We start from the raw sequence: 13769 nt of genomic DNA, 5'->3' as shown, positions 1-13769 counted from the left end.
TTGCCACGTAAAGCACTGGAAAAGCAAGATGTGTCTGAGGAAACTCTGATTTATTCCAGGTTAGATAACTGCAGAATACGTATGAGGGAGAGAAGTGGGCCAAATCCTGTTCTCACTGCCCTGTGCAATCATGCTGACTTAATGAAACCAGGAGCAGAACCTGAACCATTAAAATGCTGGGGTGAAACTTTTTTATCTTATGGTGCTGTTTGTCACTAGAGACATACTTAACCTAATTAGCACAGTAGATTTCTTCAAGATATATTATTATATAATATCATTAAAAACCAAAGTCAGATAAAACTGACTGTTTTCTCCAGGTCTCTGTGTTATAAGCTGAGTAATTTCCCATCTTTATGTTATTTGTTTTCAACCCACTATGGTTCTGTTTGGTGGGGTGGACAAAGGGAATCCACTGATCTTTTTCATATTGAATTCCTCGTGTTAATTAATCATTATTACTTGGAAGCTGTTTTGGCCATTGGACAGAATAGCCAGGGGATAATCTCAAACCTCCCCTTACTTCACTGTGGCCAGATTCTGCCCACTTTCTCTTTCTTTGCTACGTGAATAAATACCACTTAGATCACAAAGACCAAGGGACAAGCAAGTCTTAAATGTCAAGGATATTTAGGAATCTATCCCCCCTTGAGTTTAATGAGAATAAGGTTCCTAAACACTGAAGAATTTCTATTTATGGAGAGTTAAGATGGCAAAATTCAGTCATATGAATTACATTATATACACAGGTAATCACTTTATGAGGCTAACTACAGTTTTCAGAAGTGACTTAAGCATTCATGCCAAAGTCCACTGGAAGTCTGTGAAATTTTGGCTATAAACCCCTGGGACTTGAAAATATTTTAACTTCAGCACCGCTTACTTTCAACAAAATTAACACCTTAGGTGCCAAAGTCATTTTTGCAGTTGGCATTCGGTTGCTTCTTACGATTTATTCACTTAATGGCTTGAGTTCATCTGTTTCAAGTGCCTTTTAGCAGCAAATTAGGACAGTGATTCTGCTCCATTTTTGCAAAGTGATTTAGGATCTCTCTGATGTAATGCACTACCCAGGTGAGAAGTTTTATTCCTTCAGCCCCTAGACTGGCAAGAAGCAGGCAAATTAGGAACTGAACAAGGAAGACTGGCAATGGATTCAGATAATCCGAAACTGACTGTTCTTGCCTCAAAATATCTTCATCCTTTACTGATACAGAACAAGTGAAGGGAACAGCTTTATCCTATGTAATCAACTCAGTGAACTGGATCCAAGATGCAGAACCTTTTCACCCTTCTCCTGGATGCACTACACCTGCTCAGTATCTGAACTAGAATCTAATCCCAGTGAAGATAAAGAAAATCATTTACTAGAGAATTCCTCAGTTCAAAGGGGGCCAAACAGAGCCAGTGCCATGCTGGGGGAAAGAGGAGTGAAAAAGGAGACTCAGCTGAAATTGTGGAGCCCTGTAAATGACGTGAGGAGGCAGAAAGGCTGCACTACATCTCTGACACAGCACAGACAGATTACAGCAAAATTAAATTGAGGATTTTAGTGGATATAATTGTTGTTTTTATATATTAATGAACAACAATAATACGTGATTCTAAACTGAATACCAGGTTTGACATTTAATCTGAGTGCTCACACTATCCATAAATGTTCATAAACGTCACAAGACCCCTACCCTTTGATTGAATTACAATCTAGTATGCAATTTAGGAAGCACAGATTAATCTACATAGTTTTATATTTCTGCAGGTTACATTGTTATTTGTTGATTTATACCCTTTTCCCCTAAGTGTTCTTTCCATCGAGAATCCAGGAAAATACATGCAAAGCTTTATTAGGAGAGCAGCTCAGAACCCAGTGACTAGCAGCAGATGGAAACTTGGTTCACTGAAACCTATACTAATTATCATATGCTTTTTGAAGTCACCTCTGCTAATGGCCAGCAAAATCTTAGTCCCTGTGATATCTCCTATTACCTTCACATTAACTCTTACTACAGCCAGCAATCACCTAACATGTTTCTTGGCAATGCTGTGCAATTAAATCACCTTTCAATCAAGCTTGCTAAGGAATCCAGAGATGGAAACTGCTTTAATATTGAGAGTTAATTACAAGAATGCAGAGGAAGGCAGTCAAATGTTATGTTAGCATACCAGAAATGTGACAACGCCTTAGCCACAGATGTCGCATGCAAGGTAGAGTCACACCAGGAAAAGTGACATGGAAACGTAAAGAGGAAAATGATCTTCAAGTTCTCCTTTTCCTTTTCTTTTTTGCCATTGTGCTCAGGCTACTTGAGGTGATCACCTCCTTCAGCAGCCCAAATATCCAGAATTTCACTGCCACCTGTATTAACAGGCTTCTCTGCACAACGCTGTCTGCTTGATAATGACATCTACTCAGCGTGTGGGCAGCATGGAATCAGTCCAAAAAGCCAATCAGACAATCGCACTTCTGCACATTCTGACCTCTGCAGAAGCCTAATCCCACTCCCTTTGAAATCAACCAAGTTTTCTCAAAGCGTTAATGAGGCAGGTTCCTTTTCTTTCTCTGCAGCTTTACCTCTATGTGCTTAGGAGAGGAGGAAAAGTTCCACACCCTGGTCCCTTGTCCTTGTGGATTCATTGAATCAAGACAAGACTGACGAGAAGGACTGGCTGCTCCATCTAAGAAAGGACACTAATCGGTGTGGAACATCACTCAGTCAAGTGCTAGGAAACTGGTCAACCAAGGAGATGGTTTTAGAACTGACACCATGTTGCAGTGAGCGAGAAAGGAAAAATGGGAGAGGATACTACAAATTCAGCTTGACAGTCAGTCATATGGCCATGTATCACCTCTTAGTCTACAATACTGGAGAACTAAACTAAAATGATCTTTGAAAAACGACAAGGAGTGTTTGTACATACGTTAGAATTAAGGTATATCTGTATGCACTGGAACACGCTCACACATGTACTGTGGTTATGTATCATTAAATAATCTGAAAACATCAACCACAGGTGTGCACGCTCTTCTTAATGAAATAAACAGCCAAATTGTGGTTCTGCAGAGAATGCAACAGTGACTTGAAAACAATTTTCTATCAAAATTCATTGATCATATTTCCATCACTCATTTTCCAAAGACAAAGCTTGTTTGGAAGCCAGAGTCCACAGAATATAACAGAAAAAGTAACTGACTTTTTTACTCTCTCAAACCTGAAGACAGAAAACCTTGCAGTTTACATTATCACATATTCTAATGGATTTATGATACATCTATAGCTTATATTTTAATTAGTACATTATTTAGTATCATTTTTAAATTTGGACCTGAAAGAATAGTAAAAGGAGACTTTATTTTTTGTAATTAAGAATAGCTAACCTGTTTGCTATGTCTTTTTCAAATTAAGAAACATGTACTGGGAAAAGGAGACTTTAAACATGTGTGACTTTAAATGTGTTATATGTGCATACACATGTAAATGCTTTTATAAATGAGAAACTTCACAGACCCTTAACTAGAAAATACAACAGAAAAGTCTTGATGGAATAGATTTTTCCGCACACTCTGCTTGCCAGAAAGGCTGAATGATACTGTATTTTGATAAAACAGAAGAAATTAATCCAATCAGAGTTCGAACTTTCATGTGTGAGTCAATTCAAAAAGACATCAAGTCAAGGAGCTGACTCATTCCACAGGTAATGCGGCCCAAAATAAGTCTTACCAGCTGTTCTCAGTGAAAACAAAGAGAGAGATGAAATAAGAAAAGGAATCTCTCACATCTGCAAGCTGAACTCTATTTAATATCCATCAGAGGTCTCCAGCTCCCTAAGAAGAACTTCAGTCAAGGAAAGTCTCTATACAAAGCACCTCTGAGGAAAACATCTTTAGAAGAAGAGCAGAAGTTGTCTCTGGAAGAAACACCACATTACAGCTTCAGCAGATGTTGCTTTAAAGCTCTCTGGTTGACAGCAAAACCAGTAAGAAGTGGTGGTAGGGTGAATGCTTACATATATTCTTTTTTAGAATCTAAATGTGGCATTTTGAGCATGCATCTTGCCTTCAAGATGGCCTGAAATGATATTACTCCCAACTTCCCGTAACTCTAACCTGGATGTTCGGTTGGCAGGTACTTGGTCACTGCAGCCTCATGCAGCTCAGCCTACTGGTATAAGGAAGCTGTACACCACCACCCTTCCAGTGCCACAGGACTACCCCTTCCCTGCCTTCCTTCACCACCCCAGAGGGGTACATTGACAAGGAGCTGCCTGTTCCTGCCTGTCATCCTTCCAACAGCCTCGATACCCTTCCTGCACTGTGTGACCTTGCATGCTCCTATCAACAGGCAGTGAAGGAGCAAAGACGGCCCTTTTCCAAAAGGTGGCAAAGATGGTGGTTTGGGTGTGACTGGGTTGCTCCCGTCCAGCTAACAGCCTGCTCCCTGTTCTCTCCTGGAAAAGAGGAGGAAAAAAAGAAGTCAACTCTTGACCAGATGAGTTGTCTTTGTGGTCCATAAATAGTTTGGGAATTTAAATTTTATAAAATCTTTCATGTTGGCTACTTTTGTCACTTGGAACTCAGCTTTGAATCCTTAAATAGAAGAAAACAGAAAACACATCTACCTAAATATACAAAGATACGTATACCTAAAAGTTCTGGCTGTCTTTCAGGATCACACCCTAGAAACCAGGTCTTGGCTCTGCTCATGCCTGTACGTGAATCTTCTGTTCTGAGGCAGTGTGGTTGAACTGGCAGCTCACAAGTTAGATCTGTTGCCTTATACCATAGCTGCATTAAGTCATCCTCTCGTTACTGCATGCTGGATAAGCACAGAAACGTATCTTCTGCTTCCCTGCTTGGAGGTTTGCAACTCCAGCGCATGGTCCATGTTCCCTGCACCCTCTCAAGTACCTGTCTTGAATTCAGCAGTGCCAAAACTGGACTACACAGCATGAGGAAATATAATCAAATAATACTGAACTATTTTAGCAGACTAAACTTGAGTAACCGAAATGTCAAGCAAAGAAAGTATGGTACAAGGAACTAAATGCATTTGTATTAATAATAGTAATTACTGAAGTTTGTCTACTATTAATAAGAAGATAATGGCTATAAAATCTAGTGATACATACAAATAGGTTACTGATGTGAGGAAGTAACCCTGGAACATTAGTTTAAGTTATTGCTTGGGAGCTTTCTATTGCTAATTGTTATTTTCTTTCTGGGTATTAATGTTCCTCCAGGATGATCTGATAAATCTAGTGGTGCTGTGATCACTTCTCTAAATTGTATCTTTGGATCATATGTGGTCCCAAGAGCCATGACACTCCAGTGTACTTTACGCAATTTATTTCCAAAGTGAGACGTGCTGACTTTCCATAATATTTCTTTCATTTTAACATCTAACATTCAATTTGGGACATAAGTACCCCGATATATCATTTTTCCCTGAAGACACTGCAGATCAGAACCAAAGGGCACTGGCTGAGCTTGAGAGTACCACAAGACTCAGAGAACAAGGTGGGCTGGAGTGGGGGGCACTGGTAAGCCTGAGCTGCAAAGGCACTGGAGGGCTGTGCATAGACATGGGGGTCTGTATCATCCATGAGTGCTGGGGAGCAAAGGGTAGGAGCAGAGGTCTGGCAAGCCCCAGGCTGGGATTACATTGGACTTTATAAATCCAGCTTGCTCTCTTTGGTCAGAGCTGCATGGTTGAGGACTTGATGATGACACTGTCTGTTACATCAGGAGCAAAGTGGCAACAAGGTCATTATGGAAAAGTGTAAGTATGTCAAACCCATAGTCACAATCGTTTGAAGAAAATGTCAGAATGTTTTCCTGACTCCCTCTCCAGTAAAGAAATCACAACGTGACTATATGAAGACCTATAGGAAAATGCTAACTCAACGGATACTGTACACAAGAGCAGCAAATCCTTGAAAGAGAAGGCACCATGCGGGTTGTGCTCCATTTTTACAGTATGCGCTGCTTTGAACATGAACTATGTTCTTGTGATGGTATGTAACACTTGGAATGAGATTAAAAGCATTACAGAAGTATTTCATTTGCCTTTAAACCCCTGCAAGTCCACTGAAGTCACCAGGGTTATGCAGCTGCACCACTCTATGCAGTGTTAAGCCCTCAGCATCCAGGAAGACAGGTTAAATATATGCTTTTTCTGAGTTTTCTGGAAGGAAACTCAACTTTCTTCCTCTCCTTCGTCTTCCCCCCCCCCCCCCTTTTTCTTTCCTAAAAGGCCATAATTAATACTTTGGAATATATTTTTCACCAGTTTCTTTTCATTCTATGCCTATTAAAATAAATCTAAACTACCTTATAAAGATTCACTAAAACAGCTTCTAGGAACAATGGGAACTCTCCAGTTTATGTTCTGTATGAGATCAGTGTACTCTATAGCATGCTTTTAGATTTGTGACACATGCCCTGAAAACTGAGTTTCAGGCAAACTAGTTTTCATTGCTCTTTTAGACTGGAGTAGGTGACAGAAGAGTCAAGAATGCAGTCTCTTATCACTGAACCTGATCCCTCTTATCACCAAATGCTGTTTTTTAGGATCCTATCTCTAAATTCAGAGTTTTACTGCTAATATAGCTAAACCACCTCCCTGCCTTTATTCTTGTTTTATCAGTTTAACTTTGACGCACCTCCCACCATGACCCTCACCACCAATGCGATGCTGCAGGAAGGGAGTTTAAGTCACGCAACAGCAGGGTACCTTAGGTGGCTATTTTTCATCAACTCTTCAATCATAACTGGAGTATTCATTTGATAACATAGATAAAGGACAACACAGGGTAGCTGACAGAATCAAATTACTGCAAAATGTAATTGAAAAGGTATATGCCCCAGTCATAGAAACAGAAAAGAAACCGCACTAAGTCCCTAGCACCTTTTCTAGTAGGACTCACCCTCTGAAGCCCACACTCTGTTCCAGTTCTGAACTTCCTCTGCTGAATAACCAAACCATCTTGGGCTATCTCAGCCTGGTAATTTCATTTGCTGACCCAGTCAACAAGTAGAAATCATGGGATGGGCTTCATGGCTGTCTGAATTGTTTCTTGTGTTTTCCAAAGTTTCCAGTTTTCCCCAAAACACCATAGTTTATCCATATTCACACAGCTCATCCAGAGAGAAACTATCATGCCTTGAATCTATGGAGTTCAATATACATAGTCTCAAGAGGTTTATCCATAAAAAAAATCAAACAAGCCACCAATGAGTTGAACATTACCTTTTACATTATTGGGAAAATTGCCCTTATTCCCATTTTATGGAATGAAAAAAGGAAAGAAGAGAAAGCTGAACTTATCTTGAAGCTGATCAATACTAAAGCAGAACTGCAAAATGAGCTCACATCTTTTGATGCTCAGTTTAGAGCCTGAACCACATCAGGTTCTAAATGAGAAGAAAAATCCTTACAGAAACCTGAAAAGCCACCTGCATGCTCCTTTCAATGAAGAAAAGCTGATCCCTTTGATGGCTGAAGCCAAATGAAACAGCAGACACAGAGATTTTTACAAAGTTTGTTAGTGGTGAGCCATAGTTTACGCTATTTGTCAGCTTTCCTGCGAAGTGTAAGTGTCCATTTCATAAAGACAAAACCAAAAGCAAACAATCCCAAAAACTTATCCAAACCCAGTTTACACAGTTCACTGCATCCATTCGCTGCAGAAAAGTAAACCCTTCTTTATGGGTTGGATTTGAATACAACCATTATATCATTTTCCCAGCTCATCTAAAAATGCAACAAGTTACAGCAATCAAAAAGACGTTTATAGGAGAGTCAGTTTAAGAAGCCACACAATTATCTGGCGTTGTACTCTAAGAACATGTCACTTCTCTAGTGGACTGTCTTATAAGCTATTGCAGAGTTATATTCAATGTTAGTTTGGGAGACAAGTGGGTGGGAGAAGACTCAGATCCAAGGAATACTGTATAGCATGAGAGCAACGATAGCTTTATTTTGCAACCCCTTATTTGAACATGGTAAGACATCAGAACATGAATCAAAGAGATAAACTATGCCAATTTCTTCATAGCTGACTTGTTACAGGATATTGTTTGAGTCCTCACTAATGAATCCTTGAGGTTGGTTATTATTGTGATTAGGAGTTGGGAGGATAGAGGTCTGAGACCTTTCAAAGGAAACTTTTTGTTCAGAACTGTTACAGAAAATAAAGTCAGCATTACAGTAACTTTAACAACCCAACCAGGATAATGGGCTGTGCATGCAGGCAGTGCTATTGCTATTTTAAATGAGAGAGATAAACTCCACATAAGATGTGAAGCTGCGATAAGATGGGAAGCTGAGATAACCAGCTATTCAGTCTTGGGGATCAGAAAGCTGTCAGCTTGAGAAACATGAGTATCTGTGGAAATGCTCTGGAAAAGGAAGGATGGTGAAGTTACTAGCAGGTGGCAAGAAAAAAACTTAATAAAAAAATAGAGCTTTAAAATTTGCTTTTGGTTTGTGGCATGGATAAATAAGTTAAGGAAACTGAGATGCTTTGGCACCATTGGTAGCCTACTGAGATAGATTTTGTTTTTCTTTTTAGACAAAAGCTGGCTGTATACAACTTTATTCTGCTCTGACAGTAGCCCCAAAAGACCAGTGGCCATGCCCATCACTAAGATTGGCATGAAAAACTCTACTGGCTTCATTAGGAATGAATCAAAGAGGTAGCTCTACACCATGTTAATTTGCAGCAATGGCAGATAAAAAGCATTCCTCGAAGACAAAGGCCTCCCCCCCCCAGACTCCTCTCTGCTTTAGTCACAAAACCTTAGTTTCCTCATGCCATAACACTGAGGTTAAAATAACTCACTTCCTCAGAAGGTATGTTGTGAGGGGATGTATTTAAAAATTAAGAGTCCTTTTCTTTCATTATCAACTCTATCAGCTCTAGCTTTTACCACCAGCACCTAGCACTTGCCAGTATAGCAGGATCAGAGCCAACAGTGTATGCCCAGACACCATAGGTACCCCTGAAAGGGCAAGGTATCTGGCAGAGGTATCACCATACTGTGATGAACCTTCCCTGGAGGATTCTGAGTTAACCATGTATTTGAGAACAAGTAGAAGGTTTCTTTATTCAAAGCACTCTATTCCTATTCCAGTGCAGGTGAAACGGTGAAAAATACTGAGAGAAATTTCTTCTGTATCCAGAGATTTTTATGCGCACAGGTATTAACAGACCAAGCTACTTAGCTTTAAGAGCCAAGTTCACATCTACATCCTAAAAGAGTCTTGAAGAAGAGTTATGGACTAGACTAATGAACTGGCTTCATTTACTAAGAGAGAGAAACAGAAAACACACACATTTCCTCAAAATACATTTTCCTGGGGACAGGTCAGGGGTGAGATATTCCTGGTAACCTGGCAGATACCACTGTTTTCTAGATTCAAAGAAGGGAAAACCACACAAATAACCAACCTCCCCCATCCACACCATACAAAAGTGATCACTGGGAAAGATTTAATGGAATCAGCTTGTCAAAATGATGAAGCTAAAAAAGCTTTTATAGAACATGTCCATGACAAAAACTTTAGCATAACGTATATAGTGCAGTGTGGTTTTTGTCATGGCAAAAAGGAAGGAATATCATTAATTTAGACACTAAGTGTAAGGTTCTGCTGAAAAATCTCCATGGGATAAATTGCAGAAATACAGCCTTGACCAGACAAATGGAACCAGGCAAGTCCCAGTTCTTGTTAGAAGTTATCGAAAGTGCCATTTAGTTTTTAAAGTCTGTCATCTCTGGTAGATGATAAGAAAAGGGTTGGGCTGTTTTCTTCAGATCTACAAGCATCTGGCTACAGTCTTGCTGAGGCATATACATGATTGGAATCGAAAATGAGCTCTTTTAAACGCGCTTCTTAAAGGGACCCTATTCATACGCAGTACTTTCTCCCCAAATCTTTTATGGGAAAAAAGCTCATTACAGTCACACAGACAAATGCTGTATAATCTTTCACCCTGTCCACTAGTAACGTGTTCAATCCAATTTACAGCACTTCCCGCTATTCTAGTTCTGGACTCCCCACACAGCTCTCCTAAATGCATACCCATCCTGACCCACTGCTCCCCACCCGCTGCTCTTTCAATTTCAGGCTTCCCTGGAGCACTGACTGCCATTCATGCCTAATAGCAAGGTGGAGCAACTTGATTATACAACTCTGAAAAGTGAGATTTCTGTGCCTTTTTTAGGCACAGAAACTCCATAATTAAGACACATATTATTGTATGTTGGAATGCTCTGAGACAGGGATGAGAGTGGCCTTCGCTTCAGGAAATGACATTCTGTACCCATGACAATTCATATTCATCTGAAAAACAAAAGTTTCTGATTGAAGCTCTTTTAAACTCCCTCCCAGCTTGCTGACAGATCTGTCCCTGCTCTATGCATCCACCTCCGCGTCAGCACTACGGGAAGTAGGGGCTGGCAATTAGTAGAGAGAAATATTCAAGGAATCATTTATTTGGCTAATTCATGTCCTTGTCCACTTTTGGAAGGTCCACCATCAGACTGCCACTTTGCTTTTCAGTGCAGCCTATTTTTCCCACCTTCCTTGGGCAGTGCTGTTCACTATGCATATACAGTCTGCTTCAAGTACTTGACATTTGGAGCAGGGTGCATAGGTGGGATCAAGCAATGCGATAGACCATGTCACAACAGACGTACAGCATTGTTTTTGCTTTCTGACTGGATTAATGCTAAACCCTTGAGCCCTCAAACCATGTACTCAAGCCTGTGCTTAACTTCAAACGTGTGAATGCAGCAGGACTCAAGCATGTAATTAAAATTTAACCTTCACTTCAGGTTCCATTTAACAGAAACGGACTTATGCATGTGCTTAAATGGCTTGCTTTGTAGAGACAATTTATTGAGCTGAAGTAAGAACTGGGGAGAAGAGATGAAGACATCACCGGGATTTGGATTCATTCAGGATTAGAGGGGAGAGAAATGTTACTATGGAATTATAAAAGACAGTGACTTATCTTGGAAGACAAAAAGCACTTCTGATGCAATACTAGATTTATTGATATTCTACAGCTTTCTGGTTAAGGATGCAGCTTGATTTCCCCCACTGTTTTTCCTTAAGCTAGTTGTATGTCCATCACTGCTTGTAGAAGGGTCAGGCCAGCTCCTGGGCTGATTCCTTTCACTGCACAAGGGAGGTGGGAAACACGTGCAAAGCCATCTCTCGCAGCACCTACCTCTCACAGTGTAAACACACACATGAGCTGATAGTTCACTACCTGAAAGCATATGAGCACGTGATTTTTAAAGTGGGCCGTTTGCTTTCGCTAGAGTAAAGCCTGACTGCTTGAATGTTTGCACAAAGCAAACACATGAAGGGCGTGACTGCAGTGGGAGTAAACTCATTTGTAAAAGTAAGCGAATACTCATGGACTTTCTGTGTGTGCGTGTGTTAATGTCCACACAGTTGTCCTTTTATTAGGTATAAATGGCCTTTCTGGTTGACACTGAGAAACAGTGCATCGGTGCTCATCCCAAGAAAATATTCACATCTGCCAGCCTTCCTCATCTGTCAATATGCCCGCGCACAGGGTAGGAGCAGGGGTGAATCAGAACGACTGCGTAGGACTGACAATAGAGCTTGCATCAAAGGTAGTGTTCCTCTGCCTCTCTGAAATGCAGACGTTTTACAAGCCTTTCTCCCTGAAGGAATTAGGATTAGACTTCAAAGCTGCAGAACAAAACAGAGTCATACAGGCACACAATTATTGGACTAAGTCCACGGACAATGATACCAAGGGGTTTAACGTTCATGAGATCTTTTCAGGCTATTGTAGTTTCCTCTGTGTTCTGAGAACCTTCTTCACGGAGAAAGCCTCTGAGTCCTCTGGTAGTGGCCACTGTATTAGCTGGCATGACAGTGCCATGTGTCCCCTGCCTCACCAGTGGTACCGCATTCCCACTAGAAAGATTCAGAATACCTCATTCATGTTTCTTAATAAAGGAAAGGATTACAAGGTACTAAGAATATCAGGCACAACCCCACCAGTCCTTCTTTCACCCCAATTCTCTTCTCCCAAGCTACTCATTACATCAACTCTAAACTAATTTATCTTAGGTAAACAGCTCAGAAATCTTGTAAACAGAATCAACTCCTCTTCAACCTGCAACTTTTTTTTTTCCTTTCACATTCAGAAGTGGAAAAAATAATATATATACATAACAGCAAATGTTCTCTCGCTATTTTTCTTGGGTTTTTTAACTGTTTTTATCTTATATAAACAGTGGTGATGGAATTATAAACACCATTATTCCACCTCCATGTTAATACTCTTATTATCTTGCATAAACAGAAGTGAACGAATACGTACATGACACCAATCAATCCTTATAAAAAAAAAAAAAAAAAGGAGAGAGAAGTTTTTATCTTTTATAAACAGCGAAGGAAGAACTTAATGAATTCAAAATGTAGTTTTCCTGTTTATATTAGTACGATCCGAAAGTAGAAACCAAATGATGTATATTCAACATCGCGCAAGCAGTCAGTTATGAAATACTTTCTGCTGACTTCCAAAGTAAATGCAGTATTAGTGAAATCTGCTGGTCTGAGGGATCTGGAAACTGGTGGCCTGAGTCTAACCACAGAGCAGGGGCTTGAGTCGTCTTCTACAACACTTTTGCCAAAGCTCTTCAGTCCCTTCCTTGAAGGGCCACCCAGGATAAAACAGGATAGCTCAATCTCTGTGGTGAACTGTTGGTACTTGGTCTTTCTGCTGAGATTGCCAGATATAGGGGGCTAATTAATACAGATGGATTTTGCGTAATGTGGACACCTGCCACTAGAAACTGGGCTCAGACCCCTAAGTCATTTCACAGAGGCCACCCAACAGCTGTTCATCAGTAATGACTTTGGGGCATGAGTGACCTAGGTCAGATTTAAATGTGTAACTTCAAGCTGATAGGTTCCATATGTCAGTACTAATCCACATAACCACCCACACCTTCTGCTTTCTTGTTTTTGTGTGTGCTTGTTTCTGGCTGATCTTCTAAAGCCCATCTCTGAGCCTAAAAGACTCTTGCCTCTACCTCATATGTCAGCCTTAACCAGGATGAAGTGCAGTTTCAAGGTTTTTTTCCCCCCTCTCCCATACTTTCCTTTGATGGATCATTTCTTCCTTTGCTTTAGCCATGCAGGAGGGTCTACCTCCTTCTCATCCTGAATGCGTTTCCCACAAAGGACAAGTAGAAGAGATCTTTAGTTTTCAGGGCCTGTCCCTTTTCAAAAAAGGGGCTGCTCTTTGGGCGATGATGTTCTTCTGCTGTTATCCTTTGCAACACCAACATGCATTTTGTTTCAGCTAGTCTGGGTATAAACCTCCTACATAGCTTGGTGCAACTGGCAGCCCAGGTGATCAGCCTTGCATTTCTTCTAAAAGCAGTTACTCTGAGGTCCCAGCCTGAACACAGCTGCCTCAAGTTTCAACTTGTATCCTGCTTCCCTTCTCCCCACAAAGTTGGGACCTTTGTATACAAACAGGTAATCACTCGAAAAATTAGGAGCCAATTCCACTGTACAGATTTCAACACGATGCACAATCCGAACCAGCTGCTAAAGGGCAAAAATCTCTCCTGTAAGTTATTCTATGTGCTAAGGAGATCACAAAGGAAAACCTCCAGAAGAAAATTCAGGGGAATTAGGACTAGTCAGGGAATGCAGAGTCCCCCTGTTTAGGGACTAGGGGGAAGAGTTTTGTTTGGCAGCAATCTGCTT

The sequence above is a fragment of the Psittacula echo genome (assembly GCF_963264785.1).
Source record: "Psittacula echo genome assembly, chromosome: 3".
Classification (NCBI taxonomy): Eukaryota; Metazoa; Chordata; class Aves; order Psittaciformes; family Psittacidae; genus Psittacula; species Psittacula echo.
Note: the sequence above shows the minus strand (reverse complement) of the source record.